The 12,149-nt window shown below is 46.5% G+C and overlaps 1 protein-coding gene across 8 annotated transcripts in view; it reads left to right on the top strand.

The window, feature by feature from the left end:
- UBR3 (ubiquitin protein ligase E3 component n-recognin 3) overlaps positions 1-12,149 on the top strand; it is a 533,613-nt gene that overhangs the window by 195,109 nt on the left and 326,355 nt on the right. The gene's annotated exons all lie outside the window — the stretch shown is intronic.

Raw genomic sequence — 12,149 nt, 5'->3', positions numbered from 1 at the left:
TCCTAAGTCTCGTTCTGCCGTAGACCTGGTTAAAGTTTCTCCATTCAGGGTGTAAGTTCTGCAAGGATTTCCGTTACCGAGATGCATGACCTTACATTTCTTGGCGTTGAAGCCCAGCTGCCAGATCAAGGACCAACTTTCCAAAGTATGCAGGTCCTGCTCCATAGCTTCTTGTAGATTATAGCCGTTTACTATATTGCATAGTTTGGCATCATCAGCGAATAAGGTTACCTTACCTTGAAGCCCTTGAGTCAGATCCCCAATGAATATGTTGAAGAGAAGTGGGCCCAGGACTGAACCCTGTGGCACTCCGCTAGTCACCTCCGACATTTTAGAGAGGGTACCGTTAACCACCACCCTTTGAAGTCTGCCACTAAGCCAATCTTTAACCCATGCAGTTAGAGTCTCTCCTAATCCCATTGATTTCATCTTGTTCAGCAGCCTGCGGTGTGGGACGCTGTCAAACGCTTTGCTGAAGTCCAGGTACACGACGTCCAAGGACTCTCCTGAGTCCAGTCTTCTTGTTACCCAATCAAAGAAGCTGATTAGATTGGACTGGCATGACCTACCCTTGGTGAATCCATGTTGGCTGGGATCCCGGAGATCTTCCTCGTTCAGGATCGTATCTAATTTATACTTAATTAGTGTTTCCATGAGTTTACACACTATTGAGGTGAGGCTTACCGGTCTATAGTTCACAACCTCAGCCTTGCAACCCTTTTTATGTAAAGGAACGACGTTGGCTGTTTTCCAGTCCAACGGAACTTTCCCCGTACTTAGTGAGAGATTGAAGAGCACTGCCAACGGTTCCGCCAGAACATCTCTCAATTCTCTGAGCACTCTTGGGTGTAAATTGTCCGGTCCCATGGCCTTGTTTACCTTTAGCCTTGCCAGTTCGTTGTAGACATCCCCAGGTGTGAACTCAAAATTCTGAAACGGGTCATCCACGTCTTGTTTTATCATCAACTGTGGTCCGTGTCCCGGTGCTTCGCAGGTGAAGACTGAGCAGAAATATTCATTTAGTAGTTCTGCTTTTTCTGAATCCGCCACCGCGTAGTTTCCGTCCGGTTGTCTAAGGCATACTATACCGTCTGTGTTCCTTTTCCTATCACTGATATACCTAAAGAAGGATTTGTCCCCTATTTTAATGTTTTTTGCCAGAGTTTCTTCCACTCGAAGTTTGGCCTCCCTAACTGCTGTTTTGACCGCTGCAGATCTGGTCTTATATTGCAACCTATCCTTGAAAACTGGAGAGGTACCAGAGGACTGGAAACTGGCGAATGTCACACCTATCTTCAAGAAGGGATCGAGGGGTGACCCCGGGAACTACAGGCCGGTGAGCCTGACTTCAATTATAGGGAAGATGGTGGAAGCTATGATCAAGGATGGTATTTGCGAGCACATCGAGAGAAATGGCCTACTGAGAACAAGCCAGCACGGATTCTGTAAGGGAAGGTCATGCTTAACGAACCTTCTGTACTTCTTTGAGGGAATAAGGAGTCGGGTGGACAATGGGGAACCCATAGACATCATTTATCTCGATTTTCAAAAGGCTTTCGACAAGGTGCCACATGAAAGGCTGCTTAGGAAGCTGTGGAACCACGGGGTGGGAGGGGATGTGCACAGATGGATCGAGCACTGGTTGTCGGGTAGACTGCAGAGGGTCGGAGTAAAGGGACAATATTCTGACTGGCGGGGAGTCACGAGCGGTGTGCCACAGGGATCGGTGCTGGGGCCGTTACTCTTCAACATATTTATCAATGACCTGGAAAAGGAGGCAAAGTGCGAGGTTATAAAATTTGCAGACGATACCAAACTGTGCGGCAGAGTTAGATCCAGGGAGGAGTGTGAGGACCTGCAAAGGGACCTGGACAAGCTGGAAGACTGGGCAAACAAATGGAAAATGCGCTTTAACATGGAAAAATGCAAGGTCATGCATATAGGGAAAAAGAACCCGTTGTTCAACTACAAATTGGGGGGGGGGGCATTGTTGGGAGACAGCAGTCTAGAGAGAGACTTGGGTGTGCTGGTGGATGCATCACTGAAGGCATCTGTGCAGTGCGCAGCAGCCTCGAAAAAAGCCAACAGGATGCTGGGCATCATAAAGAGGGGCATAACAACCAGGACGCAGGAAGTCATCATGCCATTGTATCGAGCGATGGTGCGTCCGCATCTGGAGTACTGCGTTCAATATTGGTCGCCGTACCTCAAGAAGGACATAGCAGTACTTGAGAGAGTCCAAAGGAGAGCAACGAAACTGGTAAGAGGGCTGGAACACTGCCCATACGCCGAGAGGTTGGATAGGCTGGGGCTCTTCTCTCTGGAAAAAAGGAGGCTCAGGGGAGATATGATAGAGACCTTCAGGATCATGAGGGGCATAGAGAGGGTGGATAGGGACAGATTCTTCAGGCTGAAGGGGACAACAGGTACGAGGGGGCATTTGGAGAAACTGAAGGGAAATAGGTTCAAAACAAATGCAAGGAAGTTTTTTTTCACACAAAGGGTCGTGGACACCTGGAATGCGCTACTGGAGGAAGTGATCAGGCAGAGTACGGTACAAGGATTCAAACAGGGATTGGACGGATTCCTGAGGGATAAAGGGATCGTGGGATACTGAGAGAGGTGCTGGGATGTAACACAGGTATAGAAACCCAACCAGGTTGTGCATGTGCAAGACCGGAGGGTTAGGACTTCGATGGGAAGATAGGACTCAATGGGAAACCAAGGTGGCAAGGGGGCCACTTCTGGTGATTCAGACAGGTCGTGACCTGTTTGGGCCGCCGCGGGAGCGGACTGCTGGGCAGGATGGACCTAAGGTCTGACCCGGCGGAGGCACTGCTTATGTTCTTAATGAGTTGCAAGATCTCTTCAGTGAACCATTGGGGTTTGTTGTTTCTTTGCCGTTTATCTACCGATTTTATGTAGCGATTAGTTGCTTCGTGTATGGATGATTTCAGGTACGACCACATAGTTTCTACATTGCCAGTCTCTGCTTGGTCCTGCAGCGTCTGATGAACGAAATCTCCCATGCGTGCGAAATCGGTGCCCCGGAATTTGAGCACCTTTGTTTTTGTAATTGATTTAGGGGATCCTTTCCCAAGGTTGAACCATACCATGTTATGGTCGCTGGAGGCTAGCGTATCTCCCACCGAGACCTCTGAGACGCTTTCCCTGTTGGTGAGTACCAGGTCTAGGATTGCCTGGGCCCTAGTGGGCTCCGTTACCATCTGTCTGAGATGTACTCCTTTTATGGAGGTCAAAAGCCTCCTGCTGCTGCTGGTTGTTGCTGAAAATGTGTTCCAGTCTGCATCAGGCATGTTGAAGTCCCCTAGCAGTACAGTGTCGCCCCGTAGAGTTATATTCTCTATGTCTTCAATTAATTCTGCATCCATATCTTCCGGTTGTCTTGGAGGTCTGTATACCACACCAAGATACAGGCATTTTTTGCCACCTCTTGCCAGGTTTACCCAGAGGGACTCCCCGGTATACTTGACATCAGTGATCCTGGTGGTTTTGATGTCCTCTTTAATGTATAGTGCTACCCCTCCACCTAACCTGCCCTCTCTGTCCTGACGAAGTAGATTGTACCCCGGTATAGCCATATCCCACCCATGTGCGTCCGTGAACCAAGTCTTGGATATTGCCACCACGTCCAGGTTGGCATCTCTTATTTCAGTTTCCAGTTCTAGAATTTTATTGCTAAACTGTGTGCATTAACATACATGGCCCTCCACACTTTGTGTTTGTGTTTGCTAAGTCCCTGTAAGGCTATTCCTGACTGAGTCTGTGTGGCTCCTAGTGAACTGTTTGCAAATTGGGTCCTTACCTCGGAAACAGAGTGTCGACTCGTCCCATCAGGATAGTTCCTTTCCACACCAGTATATGAGTAGGTCCCCTCCCCCCAACTTACCTAGTTTAAAGCCCTGCGAAGCAGGCGGGCTAGTCGGTGTCCGAAGATGTTCTTACTTCTGCTGGTCAAATGGAGTCCGGGTTTTAATGGAAAAACTCTTCGGGATGGACTCTTCAGTGACACCCTCGACCTCGAGTGCTGCTTTGGTCCCACCTTTCAGCGAGAGTCCTCCTGCTTGCATGACTCCGACCTCGAGTCTCATCAGACCGTCCTCGTTTAGATCGTCTCTAGCCTCAAATACACCTGCTTTATCTTCCTCTGAGCATCCCTCAGGTCAGCTACCTAAGCAGAAGATTCCTGCGGTGGTCCTCAAGCTTTCCAAAACCTCCAAGTCCAAGCACATCTCCACTGACTCCTTGGAGCCTTTAGCCCCACAAGTGGTCCTGTTTCAGACGCGGATCCACCTTTGCAGGCTTCTCTCCAGACCATGTTGGAGCAGCAATTTGTTCAGTTACTGAGCAAATATGATTCTGCCTTGATGCTGTCTCCAGTAATCCAGCCTGGGCAATCAGCAGTCTCCCGTGAGGTCGAATCCCTGCCTATAACTCAAGCTGAAGCGTCACACTCTATGCAAGGAGCAGAGTCTTTGCAAGTGTCTCGGCAGGAATTCTCACACTCCATACAAGGAGCAGAGTCTTTGGGAGTGCTTCGAGATTCCTCGATCCAATCCACTGTGTTTCGATCTACAGCTTCTAGCCCTATCCATTCACCAGTAGCATTGCCTTTTTCCATACATAGGGCAAAGTCTCCTCGATCCTTGAGACCTGCTTCCAGACAACACTCTCGTTGTCGATCGAGGCCTTCATCGAGACATCCGTTGAGGCACAGATCTTCCTCTAAAGAGCAGCCTTCTTCGTCTAGGCCTCATTCCAGACCTTCCAGCTCTTTGAGGCCTCCAACTCCTCACTCGAGGTCACCACTTCCGGACCCTGAGGAATCAGCTGCTTCCATTGCCTCCTCCAAGTCTCCATATTCTTTGGATTGCCACTTCTCCAGCAAGGCTTCACCTTCATTTTCAAGGTCATCGACTCCTTTTTGAGGCAGGGCCTTAGTGGATCAGCTGTCTTTCTCGTCCTTCCTTCATCAGATGGCTGATGACCTGGAAATTCAGTTAGATGCTGGTTCTAAATACTCTAAGGAGTTTCTCGAGGAGTTTCTACCACAACCTCCTGCAGAGTCACTTAAGCTTCCTATTAACAAGTTATTGTCTGGAGACTCCTTATGCTATACCTGCTGTTCCAGGCAAATTGGACTCGAGGTATAGAACTCTGCATTGCAAAGGGTTTGAGAATTCACAATTATCTCACCAATCCCTCCTTGTGGAATCCTCTTTGAGAAGAACCCATCCTTCCAGGGTCTATGCTACCGTTCCTACTGGAAGGGAGGGTAAGACCATGGACAAGTTTGAACGCCGTCTATATCAAAATGCTATGATGTCCTCCAAAGTCCTCAATTACAATTTTGTCTTCGTTACTTATCTCAAGTTCCTCATTGATCTTCTCCCAGGTTTTCTGAAGAACCTGGATTAACAGATATTTCGAGTTCCAAGAAGTCACTGCTACTCTGTCACAACTCAGATTGAATCTTCTCCAGTCATCTTATGATGCCTTTGAGCTGTCGGCCAGGGCTACTGCTTTCTTTGTAGCCTGGCTTTGCACCATTGACATGGATCCTAATCTTCAGGACCATCTGGCTAACATTCCTTGTCAGGGCGATGACTTTTTTGATGTATCCATAGAGGCTGCCACTAAGAAGTTGTCTGAACATAAAAAATCTTTTGCTTCCATTGTCAGACCAAAATCAAAGCCAGCTCCTGCAAAACCTTCACGCAGTACTCCGGTTTTCCAGAGGTGTTATACTCCAAAGGCGGCTCCTTACACTCGAACACCTCCCAAGAAACTGCAGCAGCAGAAGTAACAGAAACCTCAGAAACGTTTTTGACTGTCTAAAACAGAGCATAACCTCCATCGTTCTGCCTCTGTCCTCCCTTCCCCCATAGAAGGTCGTCTCCATCTTTTACCACCGATGGGAGACCATTACATCCGACCTCTGGGTGCTGTCAATCATGGAAGGATACTCTCTTCATTTCACTCAGGTTCCACCAGAGCTTCCTCCAAGAGAGTATCCTTCCAATCCATCCCAGACCGCCCTTCTTCAGAAAGCTCAAGCTCTGCTTTGTCTCCGTGCCATCAAAGAAGTTCCTTTGGAACAGCAGAGCAGGAGTTTTTACTCCCGTTACTTCCAAGTTTTGAAGAAGATGGGTGATCTGAGACCCATTTTGGATCTCAGGGCTCTCAACAAATTTTTAGTCAAAGAAAAATTTCACATATTGTCCCTTTACCCCCTTCTAGATCAGAACGATTGGTTATGTTCTCTGGATCTCAAGGAGGCCTGTACTCACATCCCCATTCATCTGACCTCCCGTCAGTACCTCAGATTTTGGTTGGGGAATCTGCATTATCAATACAGAGTGCTACCTTTTGGCCTGGCTTCATCTCCCAGAGTGTTCACCAAGTACCTGGTGGTGGTAGCAGCGGCTCTAAGGAACCATGGTTTTCAGATATTTCCCTACTTAGACAACTGGCTCATCAAAGATTCAACATTTCAGGGGGTTATTGTAGCGACCCAATGGACTGTGTGATTCCTACAAAGCTTGGGATTCGAAATCAACTTTCCCAAATCCCAACTTCAGCCCTCTCAGAATCTACAGTTCATCGGAGCTGTTCTGGACTCTATCCAACTAGGCATTCCTTCTGCAACAACGTCTGGAGGCTCTTCTTCAACTCTGTCATGCAGTGTCTTCCCGCTCTTCAATCTCGGTGAGACACATGATACTACTAGGTCACATGGCCTCCACAGTACACGTGACTCCTTTTGCTAGACTTCAACTCAGAATTCCTAAGTGGACCCTGGCATCTCAGTGGACGCACGCTTGCGAACCACTCGACACATTACAGTCACTCCTTCACTGAGACAGTCTTTCCACTGGTGGATGCTCTCTCCAATCTCTCCAGAGGCTTGCTGTTTCAAACGCCCCCCCATCAGAAGGTCTTCACGACATATTCTTCGACCTACGCTTGGGGGGGGGCTCATCTCAATGGTCTCTGTACTCAACACCTTCATCAAAGCTGTCAACATTTAAGGGGCGAAAAATTGTTTGGCGGACAAATTGAGTCATCTTCTGCAACTTCATGAATGGACACTCGGTTCCTCGCCTCTTCATCACATTTTTTTGCAGTGGGAAACTCCTTAGATAGATCTCTTTGCATCTTCCCACAATTGCAGACTGCCTCAGCTCTGCTCCAGGATCTATTCTCATCGCCTCGAGGCAGATGCTTTTCTTCTGGAATGGACGAATCTATTTCTGTATGCATTCCCTCCATTCCCTCTCATTCCAAGACTCTTGTCAAGTTGAAGAACGATAATAAGAACATAAGAACATAAGCAGTGCCTCCGCCGGGTCAGACCATAGGTCCATCCCGCCCAGCAGTCCGCTCCCGCGGCGGCCCGAACAGGTCACGGCCTGTCTGAGTCACCAGAAGGGGCCCCCTTGCCACCTTGGTTTCCCATTGAGTCCTATCTTCCCATCGAAGTCCTAACCCTCCGGTCTTGCACATCCACGACCTGGTTGGATTTCTATACTTATTTCCTGTTTAGCTTTCTATACCTGTGTTACATCCCAGAACCTCTCTCAGTATCCCACGATCCCCCTATCCCTCAGGAATCCGTCCAATCCCTGTTTGAACCCTTGTACCGTACTCTGCCCTATCACTTCCTCCGGTAGCGCATTCCAAGTGTCCACGACCCTTTGGGTGAAAAAAAACTTCCTTGCATTTGTTCTGAACCTATCTCCCTTCAGTTTCTCCGAATGCCCCCTCGTGCCTGTTGACCCCTTCAGCCTGAAGAATCTGTCCCTATCCACCCTCTCTATGCCCCTCATGATCTTGAAGGTCTCTATCATATCTCCCCTGAGCCTCCTCTTTTCCAGAGAGAAGAGCCCCAGCCTATCCAACCTCTCGGCGTATGGGCAGTGTTCCAGCCCTCTTACCAGTTTCGTTGCTCTCCTTTGGACTCTCTCAAGTACCGCCATGTCCTTCTTGAGGTACGGCGACCAATATTGAACGCAGTATTCCAGATGCGGACGCACCATCGCTCGATACAATGGCATGATGACTTCCCGCGTCCTGGTTGTTATGCCCCTCTTTATGATGCCCAGCATCCTGTTGGCTTTTTTCGAGGCTGCTGCGCACTGTGCAGATGGCTTCAGTGATGCATCCACCAGCACACCCAAGTCTCTCTCAAGACTGCTGTCTCCCAACGATGCCCCCCCCAATTTGTAGTCGAACAACGGGTTCTTTTTCCCTATATGCATGACCTTGCATTTTTCCACGTTAAATCGCATTTGCCATTTGTTTGCCCAGTCTTCCAGCTTGTCCAGGTCCCTTTGTAGGTCCTCACACTCCTCCCTGGACCTAACTCTGCCGCACAGTTTGGTATCGTCTGCAAATTTTATAACCTCGCACTTTGCCTCCTTTTCCATGCCACTATGATTCTGATAGCTCCTTTGTGGCCAAGACAACCTTGGTACTCCCTTCTACTTCAACTCAGCAGCAGGGAGCCATACCTTCTACCAGTTTTTCCATCTCTGCTTACACAGAGTCAAGGATATTTACTTCATCCCAACCTCCAGTCTCTACACCTGACAGCTTGGTACCTCTCAACATAACTCCTCTTCAGTTTTCTCAACCTGTAAGAGACGTTTTAGAGGCTTCTAGAAAGCCTGCCACTAGACAATGCTACCACCAAAAATGGACTAGATTTTCTACGTGGTGCATCTCTCTTGATAAGGAGCCTCAAGATTCCTCCTTATCTTTTGTTTTAGATTATCTTTTGCACTTATCCTCCACTGGCCTCAAGTCTACATCGATCCAAGTCCATCTCAGTGCAATTGCTGCTTTTCATCAGCCTATTGAAGGGAAACCCTTCTCTGCTCATCCGGTGGTTTCCAGATTCATGAAAGGACTCTTCATTGTCAAACCTCCTCTCAAACCGCCTCCAGTAGTTTGGGATCTCAATGTTATTCTTGCTCAATTGATGAAGCCTCCATTTGAACCAATGCCTATAGCTCATCTGAAGTATCGCACTTGGAAAGTGGTGTTTCTCATTGCTCTCACATCTGCTCGACGAGTCAGTGAGCTGCAAGCATTAGTTGCTGATTCACCTTTCACAGTTTTCCATCATGACAAGGTGGTCCTCTGTACCCATCCTAAATTCTTACCTAAAGTGGTTTCAGAATTTCATCTCAACCAATTTATTGTACTTCCAGTGTTTTTTTCCAAGGCCTCATTTTCATTCTGGAGAATCAGCTCTTCATACCGTGGACTGTAAACGTGCTTTGGCCTTTTACTTGGAACGCACCAAACCACACAGAATTGCTCCTCAACTTTTTTGTCTCCGATCCAAACAAGTTGGGACATCCAATCTCTAAGCGTACCATCTCCAACTGGATGGCTGTTTGTAACTCTTTCTGCTATGCCCAGGCTGGACTATAACTAGAGTCGAGTCACAGCCCACAAAGTCAGAGCAATGGCAGCTTCAGTGGCTTTCCTCAGATCCATCCCTATTAAGGAAATTTGCAAAGCTGCTACCTAGTCCTCGGTTCATACTTTCACTTCTCACTATTGTCTAGATGTTTTCTCCAGACGGGATGGCCATTTTGGCCAGAGAGTTTTACAAAATTTATTCTCCTAAGTTGCCAACTCTATCACCATCCCATTCTGGTTAGCTTGGAGGTCACCCATATGTGAGAATATGCTGCCTACTTGTCCTGGGATGCCAAGACCATGGGAGGGAGGGAAAGGAAATGAGATTCCAGACCATGGAGGGGGAGGGAGAGATGTAAGGGAATATGAGGGGGAGGAGACAGATGCCAGACCTGGGAAAAGGAAATAAGTAGAGGAGATGCCAGATAATGGAGGGGGCGATGGAAGGAGAGGAGAAAGATGCCAAGGCATGGGGAGAGGGAAGGGAAACTAAGGACACAAATGCCAAACTAGAGGGAAAGGAAGGAGAGGAGGTGCCAGAGCATGGAGGGAGAGGGGGAGAGATGCCAGGGCATGGGGGGAGGGAAGAGAAGGAGCTAGAGATGCCAGACTATGGGATGGAGTGGGAAGGAAGGAAGGAAAGGAGAATAGAGAGATGCCAGAGCATAGGGGAGAAGGTGGAGACAAAAAAATGGAGAGGGGTGAAGCTGAAATGTACAAAGGAGAGAAACTGCACAGGATATACAGTTTATTTGAAGGAACATAGAAAGAGGGAAGATGCTACATGGAAGAGAGAGAAGGCAGACACTGGATGGAAAGGGCAGAGAGGGTGGACAGTAGATGGAAGGGGTAGAGAGAGAGAAAGGGCAGAGGCTGGGTGGAAGGGGCAAAGAGAGAGGGCAGATGTGGCATGGAAGGAAGAGAGACAAACGCTAAATAGAAAGAGAGTGAAGAGAAGATGATTAAAGCAGAAACGACAAAATGTAGAAAGAGATTTTTTTTGTTTTATGTTGAATCAAGTAGCGTTGTAATTGTATTGATAAAAATTTATAAATAGGAAATGGAAATAAGGCATTTTTTTTTTTTTACTAAACCCCTTTCCTCAGGTCAGGACAGGATATCATAACAAAGGTATACTGTACTGTCTTGAAGAAAGATTTGTCCTCTGAAAGTTAATTGAAAAATGGATTAGTCCAATAAAATGGTATTTTCTTATTTCTCATTAATTGTTTTAGTGTCACTGTTTCTGTGATGTTGCATTGTATGCAGAGTCTGGTTTCTTGGTGGTTCAGTTTAACTTTCATCTACATATTTCTATTTTTAGTTTGTGATTATTCGATATTGGGCAAGGATGTATCTGTTCTGTGTGTATGAAAAGGACATGGCTTTCTGTTAGCATCGACTGCAAAGGATCTGACTGACTGTGCAGGATTTGGCTTGTTTAGTTTTAAAATGTTGGTTTTCTAGTGCTCACTGTAGTGTTTAAGATGCTGCCTTTTCCTAGGTGCACCCTTGTTGTGTGACTCATGGATTATTACTAAAAAAAGAAGAGGGGGTTGTTAAAAATGATCAGCATTGGCTGTCATATATACTAGGTATGCCACTGGATTTAATTGACTTATTCTAACTTTACTGTTGATGTAGGTGTCGTCCCCCCACACACTCACCATTTAAAGAATTAAAAGTTGTATTAAAATCTATCAGCTTTCCAAATGACATTATGAGCAAATAATAATATTTTTCATACATTGCTAATTATTACCTGCATCTTAACCTAAACTGTTTTGCCTTATCTCTCATATGATCTTTATCTGCTACTTTTTTACTTTGCTGTAGTGCAATCACACAGGTCTCCTTCAAGACTCGGTAACACCTCTCCATAAATTATGTGGATGAGGTCTAGAAGTGGGAATCACATCTATTTCATATCCTCAGTGAGACTTCAAGAAGGAGCCTAGTGACCAAAACATTATTAGAGGTGCTGTAGAGCCATTTCTTGTATGACTGGATGAGCTATATTTATCTTTATTTTTTTTTTTTTTTAGTTGTTTAAATTCATGCAGAAATAAATGGCTAGATTGAACCTAATGAATTCATTAACGCATTTCCCTTTGTAAACCTTTATACCATTTGAAAGAGGGCGCATATCTAATTATTCGCTTCTAGAATTGGGTAATTCTTAAATTTAGTAAAAATATTCTGGCATAAGTGTCAAATCTTAAAAAAGGAAGTCATATTGAGCATTGGAAAACAATAATAATTAACTAATAAGAATAGTATGCATTTAGGGCTCTTTTTACGAGAGCGCATTAGTGTTTTAATGTGTGTAATAGCATGCGCTAAACTGTCGGCTGCGCTAGCCACTACCGCCTCCTCTTGAACAGGCGATAGTTTTCGGCTAGTGCGAGGGTTAGCGCGTGATGAAAAGTCACGTGCGCTAAAGCCGCTAACGCGGCTTCGTAAAAGGAGCCCTTAATTTTCCCGTCCTGCCCCACCCAGCTACTTTTTCATGCCACCCAGCTGGAAAAAATTTCTGGGGAGAACACTGAGAAGGGACCAGAAAAAAGGTGACTGTGCAATGAGAGATTGGGGGCAGAGTAAAGAGGTGGATTGTGCTGGGGGGGGGGGTGAATGTACCATGGGGAGGGGTTGGGGCAGAGTAAATAATAATAGTAATAATTTATTTTTTGTATACA

The sequence above is a fragment of the Geotrypetes seraphini genome, chromosome 5, assembly GCF_902459505.1.
Source record: "Geotrypetes seraphini chromosome 5, aGeoSer1.1, whole genome shotgun sequence".
In the NCBI taxonomy this organism is placed as follows: Eukaryota; Metazoa; Chordata; class Amphibia; order Gymnophiona; family Dermophiidae; genus Geotrypetes; species Geotrypetes seraphini.
The sequence above is the reverse complement of the archived record's forward strand: the minus strand, read 5'-3'. Positions and strand labels throughout refer to the sequence as shown.